General features: G+C 49.9%; 1 pseudogene; it reads right to left on the bottom strand.

Annotated features, from left to right (window-relative positions):
* Positions 1-16,880: 16,880 nt before the first annotated feature.
* On the bottom strand, positions 16,881-17,032 carry LOC138526703 (5.8S ribosomal RNA; annotated as a pseudogene).
* Positions 17,033-19,883: the final 2,851 nt, after the last annotated feature.

Genomic DNA, 19,883 nt, shown 5'->3' with positions numbered 1-19,883 from the left:
AAATCAGACAATGTATTACTGTAATGTGTCAGACAGTCCTGTGATAAGGACTGGGATGAAGACAAAACCAAGAACACTGCAGTCAAGCATGAAGTATTCAACAAGCTGCTCTTAATCTGAATGATGTTACGCTAGGGCAGTCCCAGCTACTTAAGACAAACAGTAAAGAAGGACTAGGAAAACCACATCTGCTACCTCTGAGAGTCCAACAAGCAAGGATGTTGACAAAAACCCCACGTTCTGAGGCTCTAGCGAGACAGCTGTCTCAAGTGCTGGAGTTGAACCAAGGGACGCAAGGGAACCGTCTCATCCATCAGTGGAGGGCCAGCAAACCTGAAGTCGAAAGTCAGTGCGGTGGTGGCGTTACCTGTAGCGGACAGATCATACGATCCAAAAACGACACCCGGACTATTAGAACTAGCTTAGGGCAGAGCCACGTGGGAAGTACGAGAAACTGTGGTGGTTGCAAGACCTGTAATGGGTGGACTGTTTGTCCAAAAACTTGCGCCCTGATCACCAGTCATAACAGATCACAAAGTCAAGCGGGCCGAAGAAGAGTAATACAATAGAGCAACGGACTGCAAAGTCAAGCAGGCCAAAGAAGAGTAACACAAGAGAGTGACAGACCACAAAGTCAAGCAGACACAGAAAGAGAGTGACAGGCCACAAAGTTTAGCCATCCAAAGGAGAGTGGAAAAAGAAAGTAGACGATTGATCCCACAACCCCTGCCAAAACCGGTGAAGAATTTCCTGAGAGAAGGTAAACGGAACAGTGGTAAGTCCAGCAGGGGCCCGGGAAACTTATGAACTGGGAACAGAGACAAAAACAGTAAACCATTTTGTGAAGCATTCCCTGATCAGTTCAGTAAGACTGTGATATTGAGTAGTTGAGAAAGATTCGAGGAGCCTCTCCTTCGCCCAAGTTGAAAGACAGTGTTCTGGTAAAGAGAACACCAAAGCATTGGAAGGAATTAAACATGTAGATGAAGGATTTAATGCTCAAGTATACTGAAGAGGAATCGGATTCGGCCAAAATGACTGAATCCAATTTACCTACCCCACCAAAAGACCTAAAACACATACCACAAAAGGTTCGAACTACCAAACGTTGGTAGATGGTAGTTGCTTGTGTGCTTCAATTTGTGCAGGGTTCTAGAGGGACTGGTGGAAAGAATCCAGTCATCTCAAGTGAGGAGAAAGACATCCCTGTGAGAGTTCTCCCCCTTCCAAAATGCATACAGAGTACAGTTTTTTTCTTCCGATTCAGCATACCCCAAGCTCAGAAGATTGGCTGTAATGTTTTCACACGATGTTCCCATTCATGGGGGACGTGACTTTCAACTCAGAACATCCACCCATACATTCTCCTCTTTTGCCACATGGGACACTATTGAGAAAACATTGCAGGCACCAGCCCCACAACTTGAGTGCAAACATGCAGAGAGTTGCAGACCTCATGCTGACATAAAACTGAGTTGTGTTTTCAGTGTAGATCAACACGCAGTGGTGACCTGCCAGATGGTGCAGAACGGCTTCAATGTCAGATTGCTCGGAGTGCTAGTCAATTTAAATGGTGTGCCTGTTCTTCAGAGATGGAAAGCTCATAGACCTCCCATTGCCCCATTAGGCTTCTCAACCGAGTCCGTCATAACGGTCTTGCTCAGGTATGGGTAAAAGGCATTCGCAAGGTCTGGTTGCTTCCCTCTATTCAACCCTGCAATTCCTGACAACCTATTCCGTCTGTCTGAGCCTGTGAACAGAGGCTCACAAGGTTTAATTGTATATCTTTCATGTTACCAATACTCGTAAATTGCAGCCTACACCCAAAGGTATCTTAGCGCTAGCTAGTGGAATGAGGATGAAAAGAGCTAGAAAAGATAGGTTTTTAGTATCAGAGATAGTTCTCAGTGACAGGTAAAGCACAGGGAATAGAATTTCAAAGGTGGGCCACGGCGACTGGAAAGGATCGGTCCCCACTATGAGTGGCCTTGAATCGGGCGACAGAAACAAGACAGGCTTTCGCCAAGCGCAGTGTCCGAGCAGGAATGTACATACAGAATTTGGCCTGTAGATATTCTGCCGCCGTTCCATAAAAGGCATGATGTACTAGACATTAGGCCTGGACCTGAATGTGCTTGGCCATGGGTAGCCAGTGGAGATGGTGCACAACTGGAGTAATGGGAGCACAACTAGGTGTGGAAGTGGCTACTGTAGCTGCAGAGTTCTGTAGGACTTGAAGGTGCCATAAGAGGTAGACAGGTTGTGCCAGAAATAGGGCATTGCAGTAGTCCATGGAGGACATAACAAGTGAGGACACCACAGGGGCACGTAACTGAGAAAGGAGAAAACAAAGAACCTTACTAAGGGTTTTCAGTTGAAGATAGAAACCTTTTCTGCACTTATCTGAGAGTCCCAAGACAGAGGCTAATATCTTTACCCATAAATCCTTCACTAGCGGAACAGGAGGTTGAAAAGGGCCCCAAGAAAGATGACCAAAAGGCAGTAGAGGAAGGGGGCCCACCACCAAAACCTCAATTTTTCTCCATTCAAATGGAGCCAGCTATTACACATCCATGCAGCTTCGAGTCGGCCCTAAATTCCGGTCGCTGTCTTGACAAGAGAGAGAGATCTAAACGGACCGAAATCTGTGTCATCTGTTAAGAGTAACATTGTAAGCTGTGTGAGCAGATAAGCATGGTAAGAGATTGCATGTACATGTTAAACAAAACCTGGAAGATGGAGGAACCCTGCAGGACTCCACATGACAAGGCAGTGGGCACAGAGTGAAAAGGGGGAGGGAAATTGACAGTTAGGTCAGAGAGAAACAAAGAAAACCAGGAAAGAACGGCACCAGAAAGGCCAGCCAGACAATGGTATCAAAGGCGGCAGATAAGTAACAAAGCACTGACGCCGCTCGAATCGTGCAGCCGCGCCACATATTCAACATTGGAGACCAGCACCCCTCTATGCCACGTTCTGGACCAAACCAGATTGCGAAGCATGGAAGAAGAAAGATTACTCAAGATAGGGTAGACTAAGGCTTCAAAAAGCTTCATAAGAAATTGAAGAAGCAAAATGGGATGCAAATCAGCCAGGACAAGAGGGTCTAAAGAAAACTTTTTCAAAAGTGGAACAACCAATGCGTGTTTGAGAAAAGCTGGGATCTGACCTGTGAGAAAGTATTAACAGCATGTGTGACCAGAGGACTAATGAGGGGACACAGTCCTTCAAGATACAGTGCCCCCAGCAGGCGAGTCTCTGCTGGGGCATTACATGGGGCACAGCATCCGGCCGGCCCGGTGGGGTGGTTTCACCATGGAGCCCGGGTTGGGCAGCAAGAACCAAGTGGAGTGGAGACAGGTTCCTCATACCCTGTCTATAGTAATCTGGAGGAAGGGGACTAAGCTTTCTTGTAGTCTGAGTACCAAGAATAACAGAGGGGGACCTGTTGGCAAAAGCGTACAGGCTCTTTATAGACCCAAATGGAGAAACATGTCTAATTGATGCCCATCCAGAGCAGCCCGGCCATCTGGTCCTTGCATTCTTTCCTATGGCCAACTGCCAGATGTCAGGGCTCGCAGATAGGGTGGCCAACCCGCATTCTGCGGGATTGTCCCGTTTTGGAGGATTCTGTCCCGTGATGGACGGATAAAAGTCCCACCTCTTTTCAGCTAGGTAAACGATTTCTTTGTGGGGCTGTGGGAGCCCGTCTCCCTCGTGTGTCGCAGTCTCCCACGTGTGTCCTCCGTCCTCAAGCCTTGCTGCGGTCACAGGGAGCCGCGGCAGGGTCCCCGTCCCAGCCCCAGCCCAGATGGAAAAGCTCGAAAGGGGCCCTCCCTCTAAAACTCTGGGGGCCCGGCCTTAGGCACATGTCTCCCGCACCTGTCTCCCAGAGCCCAGCAGCAGTCCTGGGAGCCCTGGTGGTGTCCCTAGCCAGAGGGAAAAGCTCCAAGGCGGAGGGGAAGCTCTAAGTCGGCCCAGCCATAGCTCAGGCAGCCTGGGGTGCTGGCATGCGGGTCGTCCGTCCCCAAGCCCAGCAGCGGTCCCAGGCAGCCCCAGAAGGGTCCTCATCTCTGCCTGGAGGGAAAAGCTCTAAAGCCCCCCCCCCCACCCTCTAGAGCTCCAGGGTGACCCGGGCCAGAGCTAGAGGACAGCCGGGGTGGGTACTGCTACCCTCTGCCCGTGACCTCCCAGTCACTTGACAGTGGGGGCCAAAGGCCCTTCCTATCCAGGCCCATTGGAAAGCATTGCACAACCAGAAGGCTCTCTGCGAGTAGGGTGGGCAACTCTCTGAAATCATTTTACAGGAAACTTGCCCACAAGGCAGGGGATGTTTTCCCTCCAGGGATGCACGGCGACGGTACGGGGCTCCCCACAACCGCCGCTGGGCTTGGGGACTTGGTCACAAACGGGTGACACTTGCCACCGGGACTAACCCATTTTAGTATCTGTTTATTACTTATATATCGCGCACCGAACCTTGAGGTAACTGGGCGCTGGAAAACTAGGAGTTACATACATGGAGCAGAGCAAAAACACAATAGCAGTTAGGAGGACCAATGATTACAGATAGGTCTCGAATCAGGAAGCATTTATACAATAACAAACACAAGTGCATCAGGAAGTCAAAGTGGAAGTTCGGGGCAGTAGCAAGATACAGACGAAGGGGATCTCATTGGAGATGCTTGTTACTCAACCAGTTTTTTAATCCAGATTTGAATGTCAGGAGGGAAGGTCTGTAAGAAAGGGGTATGGCATTCCAGCGTTTGGCTGCTTGGACTGGGAAGCTGGCTCCTCCCGCAGTTTTTAGGTTGAACCTAGGGACTGCAAGGCAGATCTGGTGGTGCAGGAAGAGTGGTGCTTACAGATTTTATCGGACAAGTATTTGGGGGCTGTGTTTGTTACGCACTTGTGGTTGATTACCAAGGTGCAGAGAGTGATTCTGTCACGGACCGACAGCCAGTTGGCATTGCGTCTAAGAGTGGAGATGTGGCTGGATCTGGGTAGGTTAAGAGCTACTCTCAATGAGTTATTTTGAAGGTCCTGAAGACTGTTTAGGTTGAGTTCAGAGGAGCCTACAAAGAGTGTGTTGCAATAGTCAATTGTTGACAGTGCTAATGCTCTGGCTAGTGTTAGGCAACTGCTGGTGGTCAGGTAGGATTTACAACTGTTTCTTGAGGGACAGTGTTGAGTCAAGATAGACCCCCAGTGTTTTTATTTGCTTGGAGACTATGATCACGTTACCGTCAATATCGAAGGATGTATAGTCAATATCGAAGGACGTATAGTTTTTGTTAAATATTTTTTTATTCAAATTTTTTTTTAAAACCAAACATACATTTCAACTGTTTCAATATACAAAACGCATCATGTGTCATTTAGTGTCCATTGGAACTCCCCAACTCACCCCCCCCCCCCCCTTCAACTAGAGCCAAATCTTCCATGTCAGCTTCTGGAGCGTTCTCGGGCAGAGCAGTGTCTAAGAAGACATTTCCCAAGTCTTCTGTTTCGTTGGTACTCTGGCAGGAATTAGCTATGGAAGGACGTATAGTTATGGTCAAGCTTGTTCAAACGTGCCTGAGTGCCAACAATCGGTCTTCTCGTCGTTAAAGCATAAGCTGTTGGTAGCCATCCAGGCACGGATTTCTAGGTAGATATCGTTCAGTAGTTTAGAGTCTTGATCATAGCAACCATTGAGGGGGATGAGGACTTGGGTTTCATCTGCGTAATTAGTGTAGATGACACCCAAGTTGTCCAGGCAATCGAATAGGAGCTTCGTGAATATGTTATAAAGCGTGGGTGACACGCACAAACCTTGAGGGACTCCACAAAGCGTGGGGCTTGGGTCTGCTGAGGCTGATGGAGAAAAAGCCCTGGTGGTATGGTTAGAGAGAAAGGAGTTGACCCAATCAGATTCATTGTTGGAGAAGGATGCAGCTGTGGTGAAGTGTACGGATAGGATTTGGTGGTCGACAAGGTCGAACGCTGCTCAGTAGTCTTGGAGCAGGAGGATCGCTAGCTTGCCTTTGTCCTTCGCCTCATCCACTTGGATCTTCAAGTCTAGGAGAGGTGTCTCCGTTTCATGTCTCTGCCTGAAGCCGGATTGTCTAAGGCCTAATAAGTCATTTTCCTCCAAGTGCTTCTGAATTTGCAGATATGCGACTCGGCCCCAAATTTTTCTAAGGAAGGGGACGGTAGTGATGGGCCTGTAGTTTGTTGGAATATTTGGGTCTGGGTTTTTTTTTGTTTTAGGAGAGGCATAACCCAAGCTTCCTTGAGATTGTTAGGGACTTGAAGGATGAGTTTATCAATGTGGCGATGAAGGGGGCCAGGTCTTTAGCTCCTTCCTTAATGATGGAAGCTGGACAGATGTCAACTTGACAATGACAGGTTTTCAGACTTTTAATGATGTCTTCCACTTCCTTCGGTGTTACTTGGGAGAATGCAAAAGGAGTGCATTGTGGATGACTTTTCACTAGCGCAGGTTTAGGGCAATGGCAGCTTGAGAGGCTAGTCTTTTTAGATTCAATCTTACTTTGTAATTGATCAGCCTGTGCTTGCTGGATTTTTGTGCACCATGCCGCATCCTTAGTGCATTCCTGGGAAGGAGGTGCTGGGGATTCAAGCTCCTTTTGGATACTAAAGAGCTCTTTAGTGCTTGATTTGGCGTTGTGGATTCTGGTGTTGTATGCTTCTTTTTTAGTGGATAGGATAGCCGCTTTATAGGTTGCAGCTGCTGAGGTGAACACGGTTTTATTATGGCTGGTGGGTGATTTCCGCCATATGGTTTCCGCCATCCTTTTGGTGTTCCTCAGGATTTTTAATTCAGGTGTAAAGCACTTGTTGAGATGGGCGATAGGTTTAGCTTTTCTTTGTTTGAGAGGTCGGAGGTGTCTAAAGCTGATTTAAGTGTAGCATCATATAGGTCAACCAGCTTGTTGGAGTCAAGGTTCTTGTACTTGGAAGCATCCAGGATGTATTTGATAAGCGGCCGGAGACTATCGATTGTGATGTTTCAGCAATTTCTGGACAGGTTAGGAGGGTTTGGCGGTGCTGGGGGGGGGGGTAGTTCCTTGGATAGAGAATGAAATAAAGTGGTGGTCAGACCAAGCCACTGGTTCATTATGTAGAATTGTGATGGAACAGTTGAGGTCGGACACCCAGTCCAGTATTCGACCTTTGGGGGGTGTCGGTTCTGTGATTCTGTGTTTGAAACCCAGATAGGGTGTGTGGATCGTTAGGGTCCTGTAAACCTAGGTTGCGGTCTCCCAGGAGGATGGTTTGGGATCCAGGTTTGGTGTTGTTGGAGAGGAGGTTTTTAATGTTTTTCTCAAAGGAAGAAGTCAGGCCAGGGAGGCAGTAGATGAGATGCAGAAGTATAGTTTGGGTGGACGAGAGTGCAAATTTAACTGACAGGAGTTCTGCAGAAGGAAGGCTGGTAAGGGAGGTAGCTCTGAGGCCCAGGTGAGTTTTTGTAATGAAGGCCACTCCTTCTCCTTTGCCTGAGTTTCTGTCAGCACTAATAATAGTATATCCCTCTAGCAGGGCTAATGAAGAGTGCTGTGCCTACCTACTGCCTGGTGGAGCCAAGTTTCTGTGATGGCCAGGAAGTCCAGGCGGTTGGCTGTGATAAGGTCAGCAATCTCAGTGGCGTGGGCTACTATGAGTAAGCATTGATAAGTGCTCCTTTGATGGTGGTTGGCAGAGGAGCCGATGTAGGTTCTCTTGTGCTCTGGTTAGACAGGGGTGGTGGGATAGTAGTTGGTGGAAAAGTTATAGTGGAGATCAGGGGTTTGGGTGGTTGAGGAGACTTGGGCACTGCTGCTGAGCAGATGGATTGGATGCAATTATTAGTTGTGGGCAGGGTATGTGGACTGCTCAACCTTAGAGTAACTTTGTGGTTAGGGAAGCAAGAATCTGGTCTCATGTTTCTAATGCGGACAGGCCATGGGATAAGTGGCGTGGGAGGTGCTGTGAAACGCTGTATCCATTTAAAGGGCTGAGCGAGGGACTGGCTGCAGTACTCGTGGAGGATTCATCTGTTAAGATGCTTTTATTATTAGATTGGAGAGGTGGTAGGAAATTAGTCAGGGTAATGGTGTGGAATAAGGACAGGAAGGAGGCCATGGCAAGCGTAACTCTGTGGAATGTGGCCATGGTGGTATAGATTGGGCAGACTATGGAGGATCGGCAGAGTTACTAATGCTTTGCGGCAGTTGATAGAACGTACAAAACAATTGAGGCAATTTGAGACAGTGTGCAAGCTGGCTAGTGGAGTCTGGTACAGTGAACTGATGCTTTATCTTTGAAACATACAGAAACAGGCAGGCTAAAGAGCAGCAGCATATAGACTAGTACTTAGAGGCAATTAGTGTACCGTGCAGCAAACAGTTTGGGCCACAAGAGGCCGGCTAGTGAGGTCTGGCAAAGGGGAGAGTGGCTACACCAACAGTAAGTGCAATAGTTGCTTATGTGACATGGGGTGAGTAATATACTGAGGCTATAGGTGAAACGTGGAAAACAAATTTAAGGCACAGCCTCTGTGCACTTAGCCACCACCGGCAAACCAAGGCCCAGACTCTCTTCCCTGCATCAGTCCAGGTGCGGAGCAGGTGTCTACCGCTTGGTCACTTCCACACAGAATAGTAAGCCCCCACTTATGGAGCCCAACCAGAGACATGTAGGTGTCAGCCGGGCCAGCCACCACTGGGGCCACCTGGTCTAACTGCCCCAGCCACTTGACCAGCTGGTCGGTCCCCTAACCAGTTGGCTTAAGGCACTACTGCCTCGTCGTGCTGGCGCTTAAGCTGCCACGCCTCTTCCCCGCCTGCCTCCCAGGGTCTGGGTCGAGCTACTCTGCCTGCCGCCGGCTGGGCCGGAGCCATCTGATCCGCAAGGCTGACCGGAAGGGAGGAGAGCACCCCCCACCTAGCGTGCACCTAGGGTGGGTGGGAGTTTCCTGTGCACCCACAGCACAACAGGAGGAAGGATGGAGGCCCTTGCAGCACCAGCCCAGCGCCTTTTGACAAAAGCTTGGCGCAGAGGACGACTTTCAATAGATTGCTTCGAGGTAGCTGCTCTGCTACTTACGAAACCCCGACCCAGAATCAGGTAGTCTAAGAATGATTTAGCACCATGTTTCCCCACAAACATGTGGTACACTACGGGCGAAAAGAGGTGGCCCCTTTCTGTTCACACTCAATTCCCGAGGCGAGCGTCTCTACGCACCGGCCCAGAGGCCAGCTATCCTAGGCCAACCGAGGCTCCACAGCGCTGTGGTACCGTTACAGTTAGGGGGGATTTTGACTAGATGGTAGCTTCGCCCCATGTAACGCTCACCTGAATCCCTCGGAGGCGCGGGTCTGGTCTGGGCGTTCTCCGAACCTTCCAGAGTCACTCGCAGGTCTTTGGCACCACCCTGGAAGGGCCCCCTCCTTACTGTGATCTTAATCCGGAGAGTGAGATGTCTGCGGGCAGAGAGGAAACAGGGGTTAACGTCTGCCTGACAGGGTTTCGGCCCTTTCTCCTTCCTGACACTCCTACGACTCCCCTAGGCCGCACGTGCTCACCTTAGGTAAGTAAATGCGGCGCTCTCCATCCTGCGTCTGTGCAGGGGCGCTGTAGCCAGTTACTTCACTGGACGATAGTTCAGCCTTTTATTGCGGAGGTAGAGTCCAGAAGGCAAGACCGTCGTTAGCTGCACGAACGGTAAGTGCCTTATTTGAGTCTTTTATTGTCCTTTCAGAATCTTGCCTCTTTGCAGGTCTGGCATGTTGATCCGGTAAGTGGAAAAGTCCGGAGTTTTTTGCAGGCAAGCAAAAGGTTCATCTGAAGTTAAATGCACTTTTAAATGTCTTTTTCCCCTTTTCTTTCAGGTCGCGGTGCAACCGGCGATGAAGACTGATGCCGAAGGATCGTGCCGGAGGACCACTTGAGGCACGTGAGTAGAAATGGAGTCCTGAGCTCTAATAATGTCCTTCTTGTATTTTACAGGTGCGGACAAATGGCGCAGAACGGAGCTCGCGGAGACCGTGGCACAGGTAAGCAGATATCATGGAGTTATCGCTAACCTGTATTCTTTGTTGTTGCAGATGGCTGGAGAACGAAGAATCGCGGCACGGGGCCTTGGAAGGCGCCGACGGGTGGTAAGAGCAGCTCTGGTATTTTCTCGTGCTACTCTAATGTTCTCGTTTCCCTTTTCAGATGTCACGGAAGGCTGGAGCTGGATTTCAGGAAGGTAAGTTGAAGATTGTCCTGTTTTCAGGTGCAGAAGAAGATCAGCTGGAGCCGACACGGTGAGCGTCCTGCTGCTATTGCAGAATAACGCGAAGCACGTGAAACCAATCGGGTGTGGTTTAAATAGCCTTCAGTAGTGCTTAGGGTCTTCTTCCACAGCCTCCAGAGGTAAGAAAAGAGTTCCAGTATGTGGTTCTTGGGAGTGGTGCTGGCCCCACCCAGCAGTTAAAGTAGTCCCAGCAGGATTGGATGAAGAGTTCATCCTGCAGGTAGGAAGGCAGCATGGTCTGCAGCAGGTAAGTCCACCCAAGCACCAATCCCTTTTATATGAGCCCGGCGCTTCCAGTGCCGGGACTGGGTCCCTTTATGAGAATGAGCCTGGCGCCACTGGTGCCAGGACAAGGTCCAAAAGGCCCCTACGGGGGCCGGCTGGTGCCTGGAATGAGGATCATGACCCTGCTTCCAAGGATGTTGGGCTAGGTCTGACACCTTGGGGCCAGTGGTCATGACACCCCATTGGCTCCTCAGCCAAGCACATACACCAATTGTCTGAACCTGCAGTTCCTCTCGTACCGAGCAGGATTACTATTGCAACAACACATCATCAGTAGGGTAAAACTTACCTGTCTCACGATGGTCTAAACCCAACTCATGTTCCCTATTAGTGGGTGAACAATCCAACGCTTGGTGAATTCTGCTTCACAATGATAGGATAAGAGCCGGCATCAAAGGATCAAAAAGCAACGTCGATATGAACGCTTGGCTGCCACAAGCCAGGTATCCCAGTGGTAACTTTTGATGGCAACTGCTTGAAACGCAAAAAGTCAGAAGAATCTTGAGGCCCCGCTTTCACGGTCTGTATTCCTACTGAAAATCGAGATCAAGGAAGCTTTTGCCCTTCTGCTCCGTGGGAGGTTTGTGTCCTCCCTGAACTTGCTTTAGGGCGCCTGCGTTATGGTTTGCCAGGTGTACCGCCCCAGTCAAACTCCCCACCTGCCACTGTCCCCGGAGCAGGTCGTGATTGCCAAACGCCGGGTGCTTGGAGCCAGAAGCGAGAGTCCCACAGGGCTTGCTCCTGTGCCTCACCGGGTAAGTGAAAAAAGATTAGTAGTGGATTTCACCTGCGGCCCGAGGGCCTCACACTTATCCTACAACTCTCATGTCTCCTCACAGTGCCAGAATAGAGTGTATCTCAGCAGGGTATTCTGTCCCCGCTGAGTCTACCAAATCTGTTCCCTTGGCTGTGGTTTCGCTAGATAGTAGGTAGGGACAGTGAGAATCTCGTTCTTCCATTCATGCATGCCACTAATTAGATGACGAGGCATGTGGCTACCTTAATAGAGTCAAAGTTACTCTCGCCGTTTACCCACGCTTCATTGAATTTCTTCACTTTGACATTCAGAGCATGGGGTAGAAATCACATCGCGTCAACAACCACCGTGGGCCTTATGCAATGCTTTATTTTAATTTAACAGTCAGATTCCCCTGGTCCGCACCAGTTCTAAATCAGCTGCTATGCGTCGGCCGAGGCAGAACGTCAGCCCCAAACTCCAGGGTGAGGAACGGAGACAGGCGACCACCTGAGCTGGGTAGATCGACAGGAAGGGCCCAGCTCACATCCAGAGTCGGCGTCACCCCGTGGGGGTGATGTCTCATTCAGCCGCAGCACGTGGCAAGCACCCCTTTGTACCCCAGCCGACCAACCCAGCCCTTCCCAAAGTTACAGATCTGACTTGCCGGCTTCCCTTACCAACATTGTTCCAGCATGCCAGCGGCTGTTCACCTTGTAGAACTGCTGCGGATAACGGTACGGCCCAGCGCAAAATTTACACCATCTCTCCTGGATTTTCAAGGACCAGAGAGAGCTCACCGGACGCTGCAACGCTTTCCAGGGCTCGGGCCCCTCTCTCAGGGCGAACCCGTTCCAGTGTGCCCCGCCCTTCACTAAGAAAACAGAACTCTTCCCAGGGATAATTTGCATTACTGCACTGGACGCCGCAAGGGCACCCATTTTCCGCCACTCCGGGTTCGGGGATCTGAACCTGACTTCCTTTGGATCAGCTCAGGGCAACAGAGGCCATTGCCTGTCCCTTCCAAATGGCACTCGACCCTTTCTTAGGACCAACTGGCCACGTTCAACTGCTGTTCAAATGAAACCCTTCTCCACTTCGGCCTTCAAAGTTCTCGTTTGAATATTTGCTACTACCACCAAGATCTGCGGCGGCACCACCCACCCCAGGCTTCCGTGCGCACCGCAGCGGCCCTCCTACTTGTCGCAGCTTAGCCCTTGCGGCTCTCAGCACCGGCCGGGTATGGGCCAGACTTTCCAGCTCCATCCATTTTCAGGGCTAGTTGAGTTGTTACACAGATTCCGACTTCCATGGCCACCGTCCTGCTGTCTATATCAACCAACACTTTTTTTAGGGTCTGATGGAGCCTTAATCCAGCGTTCAGTTCATCCCACAGCGTCAGTTCTGCTTACCAAAGTGGCCCACTGGGCACTTGCATTCGATGCTTGGCTCATGCCAGCGAGTCAGGCTTCTTACCCATTTAAAGTTTGAGAATAGGTTGAGATCATTTCAGCCCCAAGACCTCTAATCATTTGCTTTACCAGATACCACTGGGGTTTCCATGTGCCAGCTATCCTGAAGGAAACTTCGGAGGGAACCAGCTACTAGATGGTTCAATTATTTTAATTTATTTAATACCAATTTAGCAACAAGCTTTGTGTATACAACACAAAAACAACAATATTACAACATTGTTCATAAATTTATATTTCATACATAAAATAGTTCATCTCATTTTGATAATACCGTCAATTTTAAAATCTTAAAATAGCAGTTTAAAACATCTACAGATAATACACATTTTCAAGTGAATATCTTCATGATTTCAGTGCACTTACAATAAAGTAAGTTTTACTATATAAAATTTAAAATCACAACCTTTAAGAAAAGCAGGCCATATCTCGGTAAGATCATCTATATTGAGACTGCTGTTATACTCTTTTAGGTATTTCCAACGCAAATCTGCTAGGCTTTCACTATCAAGTAAGAGGTGTTCCAAACTCTCAAAAATGTCAATTCCACACAGCCTGCAGTAGTGTTGAGTGGACGGAATCCCCAACTGAGCACCCCGAGTAAATAAAGCAATACTCATGTTAAATTTGAGCCTTACGTATTGCTTTGCTATTGCTCTGTTTGGGTATGCTATTATGTATTTAGGCTTATCATCTTTACTTAATATATAGTCACAAAAAGTGGTGTGATTTTTTTGCAGCGAACACGTTGATTAGATACTGTTCTTTGCTACGTTCGTGCATCTTTTGTTTAATACGGCTCTTAATTACATAGATTGCTCCATTTGTCCTCATACCACAGCATCCCTCTTGCCATTTCCTACACATGCAGAGCATCTTGCACAGGGTGCCCAGTTTAGTGTAATTATCAAGTCTACAAAAGCATCAATAAATGCACCAGTTATGGTCTCATTTGGGATTTTAAGCATTGTATCACAAAAGACGATAATTTTCCTGTTGGCATCATATGCAATACCACCTATCTCTAGTTCCAGATATAATTCAACTGGTAGAGTCGGAGGGAGAGCAAACAGTTTGCGAAGTGCACTTGCTTCATACTTTCTCAGCATTACTGTAAGGTTTCTACCCCATATCTCAATACCATAAAATAAGATAGATCTCACTTTAGTCAAATAGAGTAGCAGGACAGTTTCAAAGGTCATACCACGTTGCTTATGCACAAATCGATTTATCACATTGTGTGCTAGATTGCATTTGCTCTTTTTCTCAATGCATTTGCTCTTTGTCTCACTCCAGTGTTTGTCCCATTTTAAATTATTCTGTAGATACAAACCTAGATATTTATAAGTACTTACATTCTCCAGATTCTCGCCATTTAGTATACCACTTTATGTGGTCTTCGGGTATATACCGTTGTCTTACCTTTCTCAGTATTTCTTACCAGGCCATTCTTTACAGCATATGTCCCAAGGGATCAAACCAGACTCTTCGACCCTTGGGGGTATGGTCAACTAAAACCAAATCATCGCCATATGCTAGCCAACTTAAGGTGAAGCGACCAACCTTCAGAGGGCACAATAGTGACGGAATAAATTCCAACCCCATAACTGACAGAAATAGGTTGAAAAGAGTGGCAGCAAACACACAACCCTGTTTTACACCACGTGGAGTTCCGATTGGTGCTGTAAGCCTGCCTTCACCATCCAAACTAAATCTGATTGAGGCATCAGTGTATATAAGTATAAACATCTTCAACAATCCGGCTGGTATATTCCAATCTTCAAGCTTTTTCTACAGCCGCCTTCTTAGGATCGTATCGAACGCAACAGAAAAATCTATGAAAGCTGCATAGACTTTGGCATTTCTTCTTTCCCCACACATATTCTATGGAAGTTGTCAATATCAATAGATTATATGCCGTGTTTGATACAGCCCATCTGGTTTGGGGGGGGGGGGGTCTTATGAACATTGATCCAGGTGTTCAACTCCATTAGCAACACTTTTGCTAGTATTGTAGAAGGAACATCGATCATCGCTTACATGCGATTGAGATTCATCGGCCCTTTTTTCTTTATATACCGGCAATATTTGACTCTCTCTCCCCAAGTCGAGGGTATGACAACAGAGGTACCAATATGAGTAAATAACATGTGAAGCCCATGGGCCCACATGCCCAGGTTTTTTTTTATCACAGCATTACAGATGCCGTTGGGGCCTGCGGCTCTAGATTTATTTAGATGCCTAATGATGTTAGCTATGTCATCTGGTGTTGACTGACATTTCCAGATATCAGTTATTGTTGGGCTAATATTGCTATTACTCTCATACAACCCCAGAGTATTAACAATGTGCGTTTCCCACTCTGGTTCGGTAATACGTATCATAGGTAAACTGCATTGCTGTTTGCCCCGCATTATCGCCCAAAATTGGTTGGTATCTTTTGCCAATGGTTCCATTAGTCTTTCGCCCCTATACGTAGGTCGGACGACCGATTTGCACGTCGGGACCGCTACGGACCTCCACAAGTTTCCTCTGGCTTCGCCCTGCCCAGGCCCAGTTCACCATCTTTCAGGTCCTGTCACACACGCTCATGCTCCACCTCCCTGACAGAGTGGGCGAGACAGGCCAGTGGTGCGCCCACCGTGACGGGATCCCACCCTAGCCGGTGCGGGTTGGCCCTCTCCTTCATCGCGCCACAGGGTTTTGTTCGTCCCTCCGACTCACGCACGTGTTAAACTCCTTTGTCCGTGTTTTAAGACGGGTCGGGTGGGTAACCAACATCACCTCAGACCCCTGGTGCCCTCTGTAGGCCTCCTCGCCCAGCAGCGCAATGTGGTCGGGCCACACTGAGGGCAGTCCACCACAGTCGACAGTCGCATTGGGAGCCCTGTGTCCCGTCGCACCCCAGCGACCTCCAAGAAGGGCTGGGACGGTTGCCGGCGCAGGGCACAGTGACGGTCAATCTCCCTCAGCCCTGTGGACACAGCAAAATTGCTGTCAGGGGGCTGTAACACTCTCTGCGGGAGTGGATAGCCACCTGCCCCCCCGAGGCCTTCCCAGCTGACCCAGAGCCGGTCGCGCTGCACCACCACAGAGGAAAGGCCCCCTGCAGGGATTGGGTGTACCCAGGCAGCAGTCCAGCGAGGGCATCCGCCGTTCCAGGCAACCGACCTGCCAGCAGTGTTGAATCCTACGGGTGGACTGCTGGGACCCCACCTGTTTACCTCTCAATGGTTTCACGCCCTCTTGAACTCTCTATTCAAAGTTCTTTATAACTTTCTCTTACGGTACTTGTTGGCCATCGGTCTTGTGCCCGTATTTAGCCTGCAATGCTATTTACCACCCGCTTTGGGCTGCATTCCCAAGCAACCCGACTCTGAGAAGACTCGATGCCGGCGTGCCGGAGGCCACTAGCAGCCTAACACCATCCGCGGGCTGAGACTTGATCAGAAGGACTTGAGAGCCCCGAGCGACGCCAGGGAGTCCGTCTTCTGTACGCCACATTTCCCACGCCTGCCGCTGAACAGTGATTCAGCGCTGGGCTCTTCCCTCTTCACTCGCCGTTACTGAGGGAATCCTGGTTAGTTTATTTTCCTCTGCTTAGTAATATGCTTAAATTCAGCGGGTCGCCACGTCTGGTCTGAGGCCGTAGTCCAGGGAGCAGAAAGCTTGGGGTGGCCGGCCTCAGGGCTTTACTGGGGTTGCTCAAGCCCTGTGCCTCTGGTGTGGCAGAGTGCGCGCTGTCCCGATCTGCGGCTGAAGCCTACATGGTCACGTGGCCTGCGCTCCAGGGCCATCCCGCGCTGTCAGCCGTGGGACTCCACACGGCCAGGTGCCCCGGGGTAGGGTGAATGTGCGCCAGACTTTCTTAAGGCCTGCTGCTACCGCTGCCTCCAGGGCATGCCCAGCCCTCCCGAAACCTGCACAAGGCAAGGAAACTGGGGAGGCCGGGACGCACCAGCAATAAGCCTACGCACCAGGTCCAGGGATCCTGCGACGGTGCTAATCGGGGTCTGACCTTACGGGGAAGAAGGGAACAGGGTCCCTGTGACAGCCAAAACCGTGCCCCTGGATAAGAACCCCGGGGCGATTGATGTTCAAGCAGCCCTCAGACAGGCGTAGCCCCAGGAGGAACCCGGGGCTTCACGGTGCGTTTCGAAATGTCAATGATCAATATCTCCTGCAATTCACACGAATTCTCGCACCTAGCTTCGTTCTTCGACGCGCAAGCTGAGTGATCCACCGCCGACAGCCACATGCAACTTTTTTTTGTTACAGACGTCAGCCTGGCCCTGCCAGTGCAGGAGAGGCCAAGGGGAGGCAGCACCGTCTGTAGCGACAGCCTAACGGCCCCTCTAGCATCCCCACTTGTGAGTCGGCCGAGACCATTGTGGCTTTAAAACAAAAACAAAAAATCCAGGCGCTCAGCCCGGGAAGCCTGCAGCAGCACGGCGCTTATGACAGGAATGGAGGTAGGCCGCTCTACTGCCGGCCCACCCGGCCTGATCCACTCATCCTTCCGACCCCCCGCTCCCCTTTTGGGGGGGGATGGAGAGACAGGCCAGAGACAGCATGGGCAAGGGGTTGGGTGGGACCGCTAGAGGCTTCAAACCCCAGCCCTGCTGCACAAGCTGAGCTCTAGGTACCTGGGCAAGAGGAAAGGTTGCCTGCTGTGCCAGCGGGCCTCACCATTGCTCACCCACAGATGTGGGTGGCTAGAACCCCGACACCCAGCGAGTAAGCCTGCTGTGCATTGGCTACGGGCATGCGCCTGGCGTGCCGGGCTCCATTCTGCCTGGGGAGGCATCCCTCGAGAACATCGAGGTTTCCCTTGGCTCCCGGTTGCCCCACTCAGGGCTCCCCTGCTGACTGTGGTGCGCCCACCAACGCCCACCTGCTGGCAGGTCAGAGAAATCAGCGCGCGCCCCCTGGCCGGCTCGGTGAGTAGGGGCAATGCAGGGCTTCCTCTCCGGTGCGTGGTCGGGGGCATCCCCAGCAGGTTAACCCAACCATCCCAGGCGTCCCCGTCCATCTGCTGGGTTGCGGACCGCCCCCGCCCCCTGTGGAAGGGAATCTTGCTCCCCGGCACCTGGCTGCCCACGCTTCCCAGACCGCTTTGCTGCCGGACCGTAGCACAAGGAGTGCCCCGAGCTGTGGGAGTGCACGTCTGGGACGCAAATGAGGTTGGGCCTGCAGCTCTCCCTCCAGCTGCTATGCTGTTAATGATCCTTCATGCCCCACTCACAAGCAGATACCCCAGCCCTGCATGTCCCAATGCCCCTTTTCTCCTTCTAAACACACGTTCCAGATTCAAATATCACCTCCCTCCGGACCCACACAAAGACACCAACATCCGTCCCTCCACAACTGGCTGTTAAGAAATACAAGACTGAAATGATTTCTTTCAAGGAATTTTACTACAATAATCGGTTTAACAATGCTCGATCTAATGTCAGCGAGCTTTTTAAAGTTTTGAAGGACTTTCAGGATCCACCCCCCCCCTCTAATGTTGTTACCAAGGATGCTGCATGATTTCAGTCAATCCATGCTTCTTGGCTAAAATATCTACTCAGAGAAACCATCAATAACCTTGTTACCACGCAGGACTTTGCCAGCTCTCAGGCCCCCTCTCCTGACATTAGCAATATACCATGTTTCCACTTCTCACACTATACTGAAGAGCAAGACACTCAAATTATTCAGGATTTAAAACATACCACCTGTCCAGCGGACGCCTGCCCTGTGGATGTCTTTAAGGACTCCATTGAGGCTCTTGCACCCTGGATGACCAGGCCCATTACCCTCTCCTTTGATGAAGGCGTGGTCCCCGCCTCCCTTAAGGAGGCTTCAATCACGCCATTGCTGAAAAAATCTAATCTTAATCCACAGGTTCCAGACAACTATCGGCCCATCACAAATGGGCCTTTGAAACGGATAAACTGGCATATCTTCAGCTTCAAAAACATGTTGAAGATCACGGGATTCTCGGCACACGCCAATCAGGGTTCAGGGCTCAGCACGGGACGGAAACCGCTATGCTGGACCTTAAATCCACCTTGGCCAGCATGGTGGATAATGGTCATCCCACCCTGCTGATGCTTTTGGACCCCTGTGCGGCCATTGATTTGGTGGACCACTCGCTCCTGGTAACATGCTTAAGGGAGGTCGCCAACTGCCCCCCACTAGCTTCTCAGTGGATCTCATCATTTCTTGGTCCTCGTACTGTCTGAGTGGCTGTTGGGGGAGAAAGTTCTAACCCCATTTCTCAAACCTGTGGAGTTCCACAGGGGTCTTGTCTCTCCCTAACATTGTTTAACATCTATATTCGTCAACTTCTTGACTACGCCGATGATACCCAGATCGTCTTCCAGTTGAGTGGGAATTATGAGCAGGATTCGGGCAGCCATTAATACCATCTATAAAGATATCCAGGCCTGGATGGCCGCCAACTCGTTTGCCCTTAACTGCAAAAAAGACTGAGCTCTTAATTGTGGCCTCAAAAGTCCGCTTTAGCAAACTAGACCCTGGCTATGTCAACTTCACTATTGCTTCAAACATTATCCCGGTATTGAAGACGTTTAAGACGCTTGGAGTCAATTTTGACGATGAGCTATCTATGCGTCCACACGTCGCCTTTATCCGATCATCCTGATCACAAAGTAAATTAATTATATTCGCCCCTTTCTCTCTACCAACAATTGTGCCTTGCTCGACATCGCATTAGTCAACTCCAGGCTCGACGACCGTAATAGTCTCCTAGCAGGCAAGCTGCAAGCCAATATTCAAGCCCTGCATGTCGCTCAAAACAAAGCAGTCCGAGCTATACAGGGACTACCCAAATGCACCCACATCTCGGAGGCTAGAAGGTCACTTCATTGGCTACCTCTTAGACACAGGATCACCCATAAGATCTTGACCCTGTCCTTTAAATGCTGAAAAAAAAATCTGTGCCCTATTTATCTTATTGACAGAATGAAACCCAAGGTAGGAGGTAGGGTGCTTCGCTCCTTCGCCTGTCCTACATTCACTCAGCCCAGTTATAAATTGGCACATTTTGGAGGGTACCACCTTCAAAGTCCAAGTCCCTATGCTATGGAATCTTCTT

Source organism: Ambystoma mexicanum, chromosome 7p, assembly GCF_040938575.1.
Source record: "Ambystoma mexicanum isolate Mex_15411 chromosome 7p, UKY_AmexF1_1, whole genome shotgun sequence".
Classification (NCBI taxonomy): domain Eukaryota; kingdom Metazoa; phylum Chordata; class Amphibia; order Caudata; family Ambystomatidae; genus Ambystoma; species Ambystoma mexicanum.
This window is presented reverse-complemented; position numbering and strand designations above follow the sequence as displayed.